Below are 15471 nucleotides of genomic sequence, written 5' to 3' on the forward strand. Positions count from 1 at the left end.
TATTCGGCATTCTCAATTACGTTTGTCTAAAAAACGTATTTTGTCCGTGATTACGTGTTATTGAACATATTGTAATGACCTCGCAGGTGACATAACGATGTCGAGTCATTAGTAATTGAAGGAACTTTTAATGGACCAAAACCAGGTCACTGAAACCCGTAACCAACGGCAGAAATCCCACCCAAAACAAACCCCGGTTACCCCGGCAACCCCCAACACGGTCTCACTCACGTGCAGGCCCCCACCCTCGTGTTCTTCCAAGGCCCTCCCCCAGCTGACCTAATGATTCGCCCTCACACTGATTGACAAGAAGAACATTACAATACATGCACACACAGAACAACTGGCATAACGGACAACGAAATACAATGCAACACATAACACAAAAACAATTTAATTGTCCCAGAGTCGCTACAATATCGTAAATACGAATTCGTTCTCAGCCTATTTTTGCCATTTATTTACCGTGTTACTATGGCAGAATAAAGAATAAATTCATGCATTATCATTCAACTTGAACATGTGTTTTTACAGTATAGAGTGGTGGAGAGGGATGACGTATCGACAATAATGAACACACGAACAATGTTAATAGAACAACACGCAACCACATAACATCCCGAACCCATTAACCCCACTTAATCCTAACAACAAAACAAGTTAACAAAAGCCCCAATTGTCAACTGAGAACCCCAATTCCCAGAATCCCCCGCGGCTCCGGAACACGGCGTAGCTCATATTAATCTTTATTATCTGAATGGGAAATGCAATATTTTAGGACAGATACACCATTAAACGCGTTTCTAATGACATTTCTAGCGAGAAATGTACATTTTCCTTACATAATCTTCAGTCAGTGAATGTGTATGATCTTTATTAATCTTTATTATCTGAATGGGAAATGCAATATTTTAGGACCGATTCACCGTTAAACGTGTTTCTAATAACATTTCTAGCGAGAAATATACTTTTTACTTGCATAATCTTCAGTCAGAGATTGTGTCTGATCTTTAGTTTTATAGTTATTAGGATTTGATCGGCTCGCTCGCATGTTTCAACGACGTCAGGTTGCTTTCGCTAAACTAGCAGCTCACGTGCTTCCTGCGTTTGTGTTATTAAACTGTTACTTTATGTAACTTTTAATGATATCATCTTGTTAGAAACACGTATATCTGCCCAGTCGCCAAAAGCATACCTACGTTGACAGTGTACGTTTCGTGAACACTGGATTACGTCGCATTTCAACATAAAATAGCGTACACGCACAGACACACACACACACACACAAGCACATACAAGCACACACACGCACGCACAGACACACAGACACAGACACACACACACGCACACGGTGCATTTCGCTGCTAAAACAACAACAAAAAAATATTCCCTCAAATAGTATTACTTTCAAAACGTTGGCCAAAATGGCCAATAATATCATTTTTTATTTGGGATGCTTCTAGGACATTTTGGGTGGATTTTGAACGGTATGTGGGGGGCACGTTTTTTGCAGGACCTGGCAACCCTGCGCTGTTGCCCGAGATCTGGATCCACCCCGGCGTGGTGCCGTCTCCTTTTGACCTTTTGACCTCAGACTTCTGGGGGAATAGCTGAATCAATTCATTAGTCAATCAGAAGCATGTAAATATCTTCACGGTGGCGTAAGAGGACGAACAAGGTGTCCTTCAACATCTACGCTTCCAGGCGATTGCAACGGTGCCACACATGAGCATATTCGAACATGTTTAATGGTAGTAATTAGCTGTCGAAATTGGAGGCCTTAATCAATACTGAGCAGCTATTGATTTGCTTCCCGATAAAGATTAGTCACAAATGACATGTTATTTAGCATCTACACGTTGAGCTGAGTCCAATGACACCAAGAACGACACTCTAGCTAATGGTAACATGTATTTTACATGGTACACCTAGGTCTAGGACATGATCTCGGTGTAGCAAGAGGCCGAGCTTGATCTCATTGGACTCAGCTTAACGTGTAGATGCTAATTAACATGTAATTTGTCAAAAATCTCCATCGGGAAGCAAATCTATAGCTGGTCATTATTGATAAAGGCCTCCAAAATCGACAGCTAATTACTACCCCGAAACATATTCAAATATGATCATGTGTGGCACTGTTGCAATCGTCTCGAAACGTAGATGTCAAAGGACACCTTGTTTGCTCTGTTGCACCACCGGGAAGATATTTTCATACTTCTAATGGATTGATTCATATTTGAAGGTTCTCGGAGTGAGACTTTAAGCGGCTGCAGCAGAAGTGTTGAGACGAAAGATGATATCAAGAGATTTATAGAATATTCCCATTCACATTATGATTCTTCGTCGTAACATCCGACCAAACATCCTTTACATTCACAGAGCGAAGATTATGAAAGTCCAGGCTCAGCAAGTGCTCCATCTCGTTGCACCTGCACCCAGCGGCTCGCTTGCAAGATTTTGGCCTGAAGTTCTTCCCAGACCTATACCCTAACAGTCCAATATGCATATCTGAGAATCAGGCCTCTCTTCAATAATGACAAAATGTAATGAGAGAAATACAGATTCACTTTTTGTTATCTCATAAGCGGCGTGGTGCCGGCTCCTTTTGACCTTTTGACCCCAGACTTCAAAGAGGTGGCCACAGGTCAGCGCTGTCTACACACATTAAGCCACAAATGTACACCTCCATCCCGCAAAAAATGGGGCCTAGAAACTAACCTCTGTCTTATGTACATTGACTGTACTGTTGGAGGTCACGCCCCTTTTCCAGCCTTTTCGAGATAGCTAGGGATGCTAAAATGTTTACACACATTTCCCGGGGCCCCGTGTACGACATATCCGAGATTTGGAGTTCTAGCCCTTAGAGAAAAAAAGTTTTCCCAAATGGAGTGTCATTTGGACAAAGCCCCTCAGAAGTGTAGCCTGCAAGACCTAATGGTTCAGAATGTGGTGGAAAAACAGTTTTTGAGATAGGAAGGTCCTACCGCCCTGAAATTTTAATGCCTTATTCTAGGGCCTAACTTGGACCTCGGCTCCGAAACTTGGCCCGGTCGGACCCCGAGGGCAGGAAGGGCCCTTCCTGCCCGAAACTTGGCCCGGTCAGACCCCGAGGGCAGGCCCCCCCTTCTTGGTGTCATTGGACTCAGCTCAACGTGTAGATGCTAAATAACATGTCATTTGTGACTAATCTTTATCGGGAAGCAAATCAATAGCTGCTCAGTATTAAGGCCTCCAATTTCGACAGCTAATTACTACCATTAAACATGTTCGGATATGCTCATGTGTGGCACCGTTGCAATCGCCTGGAAGCGTAGATGTTGAAGGACACCTTGTTCGTCCTCTTACGCCACCGTGAAGATATTTACATGCTTCTGATTGACTAATGAATTGATTCAGCTATTCCCCCAGAAGTCTGGGGTCAAAAGGTCAAAAGGAGACGGCACCACGCCGGGGTGGATCCAGATCTCGGGCAACAGCGCAGGCCAACGGAGCCGCGGGGGATTCTGGGAATTGGTGTTCTCAGTTGACAAATGGGGCTTTTGTTAACTTGTTTTGTTGTTAGGATTAAGTGGGGTTAATGGGTTTGGGATGTTATGTGGTTGCGTGTTGTTCTATTAACATTGTTCGTGTGTTCATTATTGTCGATACGTCATCCCTCTCCACCACTCTATACTGTAAAAACACATGTTCAAGTTGAATGATAATGCATGAATTTATTCTTTATTCTGCCATAGTAACACGGTAAATAAATGGCAAAAATAGGCTGAGAACGAATTCGTATTTACGATATTGTAGCGACCCTGGGACAATTAAATTGTTTTTGTGTTATGTGTTGCATTGTATTTCGTTGTCCGTTATGCCAGTTGTTCTGTGTGTGCATGTATTGTAATGTTCTTCTTGTCAATCAGTGTGAGGGCGAATCATTAGGTCAGCTGGGGGAGGGCCTTGGAAGAACACGAGGGTGGGGGCCTGCACGTGAGTGAGACCGTGTTGGGGGTTGCCGGGGTAACCGGGGTTTGTTTTGGGTGGGATTTCTGCCGTTGGTTACGGGTTTCAGTGACCTGGTTTTGGTCCATTAAAAGTTCCTTCAATTACTAATGACTCGACATCGTTATGTCACCTGCGAGGTCATTACAATATGTTCAATAACACGTAATCACGGACAAAATACGTTTTTTAGACAAACGTAATTGAGAATGCCGAATAGTTCTCTGGGAACGTAATTTTGATGAGAAAGGGTTGCCCGCACATGTAGAGGGACTCGTTCGCTCGTTTTGGATAAATTCCAATGGGTCGTAATCTGTGGCGGAACAAACCAACGTGGTCGTATTTTCCGAGAGGACAGGCTGATACTGGACATTGATTGGTTTGTAGGTGGGCGTGAGTCTGACGTCACCGTTCACCGGTATAGCCTTCATGAATGAATGAAGAAACGTGTGAACATAATTTCCTGCAGCTCAGTTCAGGCAGCCGCCCAGACAACGCACACTTCCCGCTTTGACCACAGCTATAGCCCTAGATAAAGAAATCAACCAAGCAACCCCCGCTCCTACAGTTACCCCGTCAGCAGCTAATTTCTCCTCTTGTGACATGTTGATATAACGTTGGACTATTAACATTACAATCAAACGTACGCTTCCCCGAGAGGTAGACCTATGCCTATATGCTGACAATAATGTGTTATCGAAATTTAACGTAGCCTATTAAGGATACGTTTCAATTAAATGTAACCTGTAATCCAAGAGGTAGCTTAAATAAATAACAACAAAAATGTTGAGAACGAACCTATTTGCAATATGTTCATTAAGACGTAATCAGGGACAAAATAACGTTAAATTAAACGTTTCCCGAAAGGGAAATATGCCTTAATGACAATAATGTGCTATACGTTGACATTTAACATATTTGGAATGCGTTTCAACCAAACATAATCCTAGAGGTAAATGAATGGCAAAAAATAGGTTGACAACGAACGTATTTGCGATATGTTCAATAACACGTATCCACAGCCAAGATACGTTTTTCAGACAAAATACGTTAAATGAAACGTTCCCTGAAAGGGAGATATGCCTTAATGACAATAATGTGCTATACGTTGACATTTAACCTATCTGGGATACTAATCCTAGAGGTTAATAAATGGCAAAACAATAGGCTGACAACGAACGTATTTGCGATATGTTCAATAAAACGTATTCACGGCCAAGATAAATTTTTCAGACAAAATACGTTAAATGAAACGTTCCCTGAAAGGAAGATATGCCTTAATGACAATAATGTGCTATACGTTGACATTTAACCTATCTGGGATACGTTTCAACCAAACATAATCCTAGAGGTTAATGAATGGCAAAAAATAGGCTGAGGACGAACGTATTTGCAATACGTTCAATAAAACGTAATCGCGGACAAAATACGTTTTATGACAAACGTAATTGAGAATGCCGAATAGTTCTATGGGAACGTAATTTTGAGGAGACAGGGTTGTGCAGGCTACACTTCTGAGGGGCTTTGTCCAAATGACACTCCATTTGGGAAAACTTTTTTTCTCTAAGGGCTAGAACTCCAAATCTCGGATATGTCGTTCACGGGGCCCCGGGAAATGTGTGTAAACATTTTAGCATCCCTAGCTATCTCGAAAAGGTCGGCAAAGGGGCGTGACCTCCAACAGTACAGTAAATGTACATAAGACAGAGGTTAGTTTCTAGTCCCCATTTTTTGTGGGATGGAGGTGTACATTTGTGGCTAAAGGTGTGTAGACACAGCTGGCCTGTGGCCACGTTTTTAAAGTCGGGGGTCAAAAGGTCAAAAGGAGCCGGCACCACGCCGCTTATGAGATAACAAAAAGTTAATGTGTGTTTCTCTCATAACTTTTTGTCATTATTAAAGAGAGGCCTGATTCTCAGATATGCATGTTGGATGGCTAGGGTGTAGGTCTGGGAAGAACTTCAGGCCAAAATCTTGCAAGCGAGCCGCTGGGTGAGTTGCAACGAGATGGAGCACTTGCTGAGTCATTTCCTGTAGTGCTGGAGCCACAGGTTGAAGCGTATGCGTCCTTTGAGACCCCCTTTGATATATAAGAGACCCTATACAGCTTACTTAAATGTTGTCGACTCAGTCACCTATTGCATCACTTCCTTTAGGGCTTCGGCCTCCTAATTGATCATTGTAGTAGGCTATAATTGAATGCCCTCTTTCATATATATATGATACCTCCACCACTGGGACGTGGCAACAATTCTCCAAATCCATATGGGGAGGGGGGGATGCTTGTGGACAGTAGGGGTTTACCCTAGACATAAATAGGAAGTAAAATCAGGAGAAGGAATGACCTCTCACAAATATTTATTGAATAAATTGTTTCAAATAACCCTCCCTCATTAAATCAATGAGCTTGGTGTTTTGCTTACAAAAATTAGTTATAGAAGAAGTCTAAGCTGCAGAAAATAAAAACATCCAAGCTGCCTTTTAAGGATACCTGGGAATATCTGTCTATTTTTCAACCATCGGACCCTAGTTTACAACAAAAACAACCCAATTGACGGCAGCTCCTTTGCCGTGTGGTTTTTAGAGACACGAGTATCAGAGGGGGCGGTCGATAGCAACCACCATAGCAACCATGACGGTCAAGTGACTGGATTCAGCCCCGTTGAAAAAAATAGAATACCTCCCTACACACTCAGTAGTAGCTTAATGATATTTAAATTATTATGACCATGAAGTCTTTATTTGCATGGGTTTACATTTCGTTGTGTAGCATGGAAAAATCTGAGAAACACTCCCATTCAGAATGCATTGGTTTACACTTCGTTCTTTGGAGCACGGTTATTTTTATTTATTCATTTATTTTCCGTTTTTGAGGAGTTGAGGATTTTTCTGCAATAATCCAAAATCCAATGGAAAACCCGTTGGCTTTTTGTCAAGGGAACCGAGGGCGACGCTCACTTCCGGGTTTGCCAACATACGTCATCCCTCCAGCACTATATACTGTAAAAACACATGTTCAAGTTGAATGATAATGCATGAATCTATTCATGCTATTCATGACAATTATTTTGGCCATGGTGGATCCAGATCTGCTCCGGAGCATTTCTGCGCCTCGGGCAACAGCGCAGGGTTGCCAGGTCCTGCCTGCAAAAAACGTCCTGCCCACATACCGTTCAAAATCCACCCAAAATGTCCTAGAAGCAGCCCAAGTTGTTGTTTTAGCAGCGAAATGCATTGTGTGTGTGTGTGTGTGTGTGTGTGTGTGTGTGTGTGTGTGTGCGTGTGTGCGTGTTACCGTGCGTGCGTGCGTGCGTGTGTGTGTATGTGTGCTTAGCACGCTATTTTATGTTGAAATGCGACGTAATCCAGTGTTCACGAAAACGTACACTGTCAACGTATGCTTTTGGCGACTGGGTTGGCTCTCAGATAAACGGGTTTCTAACAAGATGATATTTTAGCGTCACAGGGTTTGGGAGGAAGGTGCGGGCCATCTGAGAGGGGGTTCCGGGGGTTTCCTTCCGGGCGGGAGTGTTGGTTGTTGTAGTTTTCCGGTGGAGCTGTGCCTGCCTGTCCGATTGTGGAATCCAATAAACCTGCTATCAAGCTTACTTCGCTCAATACCTCGCCTGTGGTTATTACAATATCTTTAAAAGTTACATAAAGTAACGGTTTAATAACACAAACGCAGGAAACACGTGAGCTGCTAGTTTAGCGAAAGCAGCGTCCCTAGCAACCTGACGTCGTTGAAACATGCGAGCGAGCCGATTAAATCTTCCTAATAACTATAAAACTAAAGATCAGACACAATCACTGACTGAAGATTATGCAAGTAAAAAGTATATTTCTCGCTAGAAATGTTATTAGAAACAATATGTAATGTAAGTATAATAAAGTGTATGGGCGTCGTCCTTATACCGGGTTGTATCCTTATATCCTTATAACCTACTCATCAAATGAATAGATTTAGCAAAAAAATTGAGTTATTTTTTCCGACCGTTGATTTGAGTTTTGATCTTAAATCATTTACACCTGAATAAAATGGCTAAAACCCTAAATGCACAGAGCAAAAACATGTATGTGGCATACATACCTCCCGCGACCTGTAGAGGCGCTCGTTTTTGATACGCTCCAGTGGGTCGTAATCCGTGGCAGTACAAACGACCTATGCGGTCGTAAAATTTTGCGGAATTGTTGAAAATAGGAACTACTTTGTTTCCATTGGCGACTTTGTATCAGAATCAACCAACGTGACCTGTGGAGTCCCACAAGGTTCGATCTTAGGACCCTCTTTATTCAACATCTACATGCTCCCACTAGGGCAAATCATGCAAAATAACAATATTGACCATCATTGCTATGCTGATGACACGCAAATCTATGTATCGCTATCACCAAATGACTATCGGCCCATAGATCTGCTGTGCCAGTGCATTGAGCAAGTGAAGGAATGGATGTGCCGAAATTTCCTTCAACTAAATGAGGACAAAACAGAGATAATTGTATTTGGTTCTAAAACAGCAAGGCTTAAAGTAACCCAACACCTTCACTCTCTGTCCCTGAAAACCTCAATCAAAGCCAGAAATCTAGGGGTTATCATGGATTCAGATTTACATTTTGACAGTCACATCAAATCAGTTACAAAATCGGCCTATTATCACCTTAAAAATGTAGCAAGACTTAGAGGGCTCATGTCCACCGAAGACTTACAAAAACTTGTACATGCCTTTATCACTAGTAAGCTTGATTACTGCAATGGTCTCCTTACAGGTCTCCCAAAACAAACTCTGAGGAAGCTTCAGCTTGTTCAGAAGGCTGCTGCTAGAGTTCGAACAAAGACCAAAAGATTTGATCATATTACACCAATTCTGAAATCGTTACATTGGCTTCCTGTAAGTCAGAGAATTGATTTTAAAATCATGTTGCTTACCTATAAATCCCTACATGGTTTAGGCCCAAAATATTTAACTGATATGCTTCCACTACATCAGCCTTTTAGACCCCTAAGAAGCTCCGAGACCAATCTGTTAATTATCCCCAGAGTAAACACAAAACATGGGAAAGCAGGATTTAGTTACTACGCAACAAATAGCTGGAATAAACTCCCAGAGGATTTAAGACTTGCCCCAACTCTGAGCACCTTTAAAACAAGACTGAAGACTTTTATGTTTGCTATAGCTTTCTGCTAAAAAACTTTATTTTTAACTTTTTTGCATGTTTTTCTTTTACTTGCCTATTATTTTATTTCATTGTATGACACTGTTTACATGTGAAGCACTTTGAGTCTGCCTTGTGTATGAAAAGTGCTATATAAATAAAGTTGCCTTGCCTTGCCTTGCCTATGATGTCTATGGTTCTAGCCCCCTGGGCTATGTGTTGTGATTTATCTACTGGGCAGGCGTGGACTCAGTTATGTGCTCTGATTGGCTAAGCATGGTCCTGAACTCCCGCCCCCCTGGATACCCGTAAGTGCCTTTATGCTGTCCCTTGCGGCTATGTGTTGGCATTGCAACTTTGTTTGTGGCTAAGTGCGGGAATTACACTGTTTTTTGTGGCCTTGAGTGTCTGGGTCTCTCGAATATCTTGACTGCTCGTATCTCTAGAATTGGTACATGAATGAATGGCTTCTTGTATGGGCCGGACGCCTCCCTAGGATGGGAAAGAGGCCTCTCTAGGCGCCAAGGACATATGTGGCCTGTTGGTATGAATGTGTGAATTATGTTACAAGGAACATATGACCGCCTTATCTCCTCAATAAATCAATGGTTGGAATAGATGACCTTCTCAGACGTGTCCACTGATCTCATGACACATTAAGACATAGAGTGGACCATAGTTCTCCAAGTCATCTCTTATTATGGCACGGTCGAATTACGTTAGTGTTAGCATTCACCGTCTGTGTGGGAAAAATCGCATAAGCGTTAAGCTGCTTGCATGTACGACGCCGTTGTGTGACCAAACATAACGGAACGTTACCATGAATTAAACTGAACTAAAACGAACTAAGAAATATATAAAACAAATTTATTAAAACAATAATATTGTTGCATTGGATATATGTAGGCTATATTTAAATGTGAAATGTTAGATATTCACCTTTAATTCCTCGACGGTGTCTCCATCCATTCCGTCTAATCGACGGTTCGACCCTTTAAAGGGCATTCCGGTGGCAGTGCGCAACACGTGGGGCACGAAGTGGGGGTCACAAAGCCGCCAAAACCAACAGAAGAAACCGCGGAAGCATCGTTACCTGACGTCTGAAGTCTGGAAGGGGTCACCTTAGGGTGCGTGACCGACACGCGCGCAGACGAGTGAATGTTTGTGTGTGTGTGTGTGTGTGTGTGTGTGTGTGTGTGTGTGTGTGTGTGTGTGTGTGTGTGCAGGGACGTGCACAGAAATTTTGAGGGGCAGTTGCTCTGACCTGAAAAAAGGGCACCCCCCCCCCAAAAAAAACAACAACTCACAGGCTATATGATGGAGTGAGAATAACGGGGTCTTTATTAATATATTGATACAAATAAGTAAAACACTGAAATAACTACTACTAACGATAATGCAGAAAAACATGACTTGAAGAAGAAGAACATAACATGATGGCATCATTCAGTGGAGAATATTCCAGCCAGGGGTCATCATTATACCATTGGGCTTGAAAAGAGCGCCCATCTGGATTTTGAGGGAAATTTACCATAGGACGGCAAGGTCCGACTGAATTGGAAAATGTGATGAAGGTCTGATCGTATTTTAGATTGCTGCTCTGTACATGAGCTGGATCTGTGGGATTAGCCAACCTCAGCAAAAAATCGAAATCTGTGGATTCTGCCCCACTCTTCATCTCAATATCCTCCCTTGCTGATGTTGTCCTCTCCCTCATCTCATCCTCTTGCTCATCTCTCCTTTCCCAGTCTGTCCTGATCTCATCTGGGATTGGCTCTGGCTCTGGCTCTCTGAACGCAGCTGATGCACTGGGCTCATCATCTGTCCAATGACATATTATTGTTATTACCATTACCATTATTATTGTTATTACAATTATTATTATTATTATTGTAATGCCCACTAGAAGCAGTGGTATTTATGTTCTGCTCAGGCAAGATCTTTGAAAGGATCTCTAAAATAGCCTGTTTTTTTTTAGATGACAATTATTCAGCATGCAGCTCTTTAACCCTGTACTTTCTAGCATGGTCCTCTCATATATGGTGATCAGCACTTAGGCCTACCTGCCCTATGTGCCTCCTCCTGGTCCACATTTTCCGAGTGTCTGGAGGCTTGTGGCTGCTCCTCATCTTAAATGTAATGTAATTATGAAAAATTGCCATTAGTAGGCTAAAATATGAGTCTGATTAATTGATCAATTAGCCTACACAGTATACTTTTTTATCACTATGCAAAGTCTCACTCTGTCCCACCTGCTGTTTGGCTTTTTCGTAGCCAACCCTGTAGTGATGTGCTCCTCTTTGCTGCCTCCTTTAGTTGTCTCTCTCTCTCCTGAATCCTCCTCTTTTCACTGGGCTTTTCGGCTTCACTTAACAATAACAAACAATACCCAAACCCAAAATAGTGATAAGATTTAGGCATGAACCATTTTGAATGAAAGAATTCATGTGATGAATTACTTCCATCATTTATTCTTCTTGTTAAAACGAAATGTTAGAAACTAACTATCAGCAGACATGTAGCTTAGTTTGCCTATCAAAAAATGTGTAGACTATGTGATAACGGGCTGCTTGTCTGCAAGCTAGCTAGCTGTCTGATTATTTAGGCTAAACGTTACGTGGCAAACTGAGGCTGGATTTATAATTCATTTCCTAAAACGTGATGATGATTGCTTGTTTGTTATACATCCCAAATTCACCTTTTCCGACAACATCAAGGCAGTCGTCTCACAGGTGCCGGTGTTGTGTCGAGATCTGTTTCCCCGTCGAGATGTGTTTCCCCTAGTCCCCGCCCCCGTCCGAAATTACCCGAAAAGGCCCTCTGTTCCATAGGAAAGGAGGCTCACACATCTTTCAAATTCATACTGCTGACTTATTTCCCCACAAGAGATAAGTGCTGTGATTTTCAGGCTGATATCATTCAATTTGACCATTTAGAACAGGGGGAACGCATCCTGACAGTCATTATCTGGGACTAGGGGAAACACATCTCGACGGGGAAACAGATCTCGACACGCGTGCAGCGCTGCAGCTACGTTTCACACGCCGCGCGGCAACTCGCCGCCTCCATTCATTTCAATGAGGGAAGGGCGGCAGAGTTTGCCCTCCCCCTACTGACTTTCACTCTCAGTGCCCGAACGGAATTGAATGAGGCTACGCTTACTTTATGAAATGTTTCGAGTGGCGATTCTTTTTATCTAGGCCTACATGAAATTCTGCATCCATTAAATGATAAAAAAAAAAATATATATTTTTTTTTCCTCGGAAGGGCAACGTGAGTCGAGGAGGGCATATGGGCAGTTGCCCAAGCAACCTGAGCAACCCCCCTGTGCACGTCCCTGTGTGTGTGTGTGTGTGTGTGTGTGTGTGTGTGTGTGTGTGTGTGTGTGTGTGTGTGTGTGTGTGTGTGTGTGTGTGTGTGTTGGGGGCGGGGGCGGGTCACCCTGTCTCAAGCGGGAACTCCTGATCACTTCGCGTATTCCAATCCACATTCCATCACCCGCTCTCGTCCCGCAACGAATCTCGCTAAATCAAATACCGTGGTCGCAATCAACGTCCCGGCAGATTTACCACAGGATGACGTAGAGGATGAGGAGGATGGCGAAGATGAAGAGCGCCACTCGTCTTGCACAGCGGCGATATGAGCGCGTGCATCTCTGCAGCAGCGCGCGAGGGGAGGGCAGTGGGGTGTCTCTTCAGCCCCCCTCTCTCTCCCCCTCCCCCACCCCCCCCCCCCCCCCCACCCTCCCCCTCTCTCTCTCTCTCTCTCTCTCTCTCTCTCTCTCTCTCTCTCTCTCTCTCTCTCTCTCTCTCTCTCTCTCTCTCTCTCTCTCTCCTCAACGGTGATGCTGCAACTGTGAATGGACGACAGACACACGCGCACGCACGCACGCACACACACACACACACACACACACACACACACACACACACACACACACACACACACACACACACACACACACACACACACACACACACACACACACGCAAAATGTGTCTCTTTAACTTTGGTCGTCGTCACTTCAACTTGTAGTTTTATATGCATATTATATAGTTTGTTTACGGAGTTTGTTTCTCAGGGCATGTGGTAGCCTACGTCACACATGGTTATCACCCTTTTAGTGAACTTTCAAGTCGGCATTTTTACGGTAAGCGGGTGTTGCCACACCCATATGTCTCCCACGTTGCAGAGTCTGGATTGTAACGCTATCCCGGTCTAGCACTAGGCAACTTCCGGTTGTGCTTATCCTGAGTTTTGACCAGCCAATAGCACCTAGAGCTGAGGTAAGATAAAAACAAAGACAGGGCTAAGTACATTTAATTTTTTAGAAAGATGTATCCCTCAATATATAACGGAAACAAACGGATACTGCTCTACGGGAAGTCCCTCCCTCGCCAATATCGTACATTGGGTGCATCCCGATCCACCGTGAGAGGAAAACGCCCACGACCGCGTAACCAGACACCGAGCACAGTTTTGCCCTCAGTCAGAAAGAAATCGAGCTATACTGCAACCAAATCGGATGATACGACCTAGATAACCGACAGAACTATTTTTTTTAAAGGGATTTCGTTCGTTATCCAAGCACAGTTTCGCAAAAAAGTTTGGCCACCATGAAGTTGTGTTTATGGATCGCGGCTCTTTTGCTGGTCGTCGTGGGCACCAACGCAGGTAACCTGGGTTTCTGATCTGCTCCTAGTTCGTGTACTTTCAAAGTAAACTTCTGCCACGCCTTAGCGTGACTTTAATGATTCCTTTAATTGCGTTTAAATAGTTTGCGGTGCAATTAGGAAATCTCTACCCATTCCGCAGATCACAGAGTGCGTCTTATTCGCGCAAAATGCGGTTTCATTTGACAATAAATATGTGAATCTAGATCCCGGCTCCACTGTTCAGTTCAGACCTTGGGCACACTCACTCACACACACGGGACACGGGACGTACCATCTTGTGCGCTAACCTCCGCGTAAAAAGGGGTCACGTTTGGGGGGACCTGAGACAAATGAAACGAATTATCTAACTAATTAGACTAACTAAACCGGGACTAATAGACAGTTTAGTTAGTCCAAACTAAGCGTTTGGTTTAGTGAATGGTCGGTTCGTTTTAGGGTTTGCAGAAGTGTGTTTGCAGAAGAGGTCTCAATATGGGGTCTAAATATACCCTCTGGCTGTCAGATGTTAAGCACGTGAGCAATACAATGTGCGCGTGGACTGGGTAACCGGAGTGGGTACTGGGACTTGGTACTGGGACTTGGTACTGGGTACTGGACAGGGTACTGGGTACTGACCACCAGACATACCAAGCTTTGTTCCAAAGTAGCCCACCCTGTTATAGGTGGCAGGGCTGATCAACTATATCTATCTATATATCCATATCACTATCCTTATCTATCTATGTCTATATATAGCTATGTCTTTATCTATATATATTTATCCATCCCTATCTATCTATTTCTCTATATTTATATATATATATATCTTTCTCTATATCTATCTATCTATATCTCTATATTTATATCTATATATCTTTCTCTATATCTATCTATCTATATTTATATCTATATATCTTTCTCTGTATCTATCTATCTATGTCTCTATATTTATATCTATATATCTTTCTCTGTATCTATATATCTTTCTCTATATCTATCTATCTATATCTCTTTCTTTATATCTATCTATATCTCTATATTTATATCTATATATCTTTCTCTATATCTATCTATCTATATCTCTATATTTATATCTATATATCTTTCTCTATATCTATATCTCTATATCTCAATCTAACTCTATCATGCTTTATCGTGAGGGACTTCTTATTTTTCTAAAAATGTATAATTCTCCATCTTCTTGCTGGCTTAATCATTGTTAATAATTATTATTATTACGTTGTGAGCACTTTACAACAATTTTGCATGAATAAAGCATTCATTAACGTTAGTTGATTCAGTAATAAGCATTAATTGATTAATTAAAACTTGGCTAAAGGTGAATAACTCATCTGCTAAATGTGTTCATGTTCACAAGGCCTACATTAGTAAACAAGGTTAGGGTTGGGTTCAACCCTGACACAATATAGCGTGGCTTATTACTGTTAACTAACCTTAACTAATAGTTCATTAATCTACCCTTAATGTAAGGTGTGAAATTAAACTGTAAAAAATGAACATTCAGAATTCAGACCGAGCTCGCCTTTCATCTCAAAACAATGCACGTTTTCTTCAGTCCTTTTCTCTGGCGAACACCTCGGGAGGCTGGGTGTGGGTTTGTTGCGGCGAAGAGCTTCAGCGGTGACTCATTCCAGTGTAAGCTCCCTATAGCATG

This window comes from Gadus macrocephalus, chromosome 7 (genome assembly GCF_031168955.1).
Source record: "Gadus macrocephalus chromosome 7, ASM3116895v1".
NCBI lineage: Eukaryota > Metazoa > Chordata > Actinopteri > Gadiformes > Gadidae > Gadus > Gadus macrocephalus.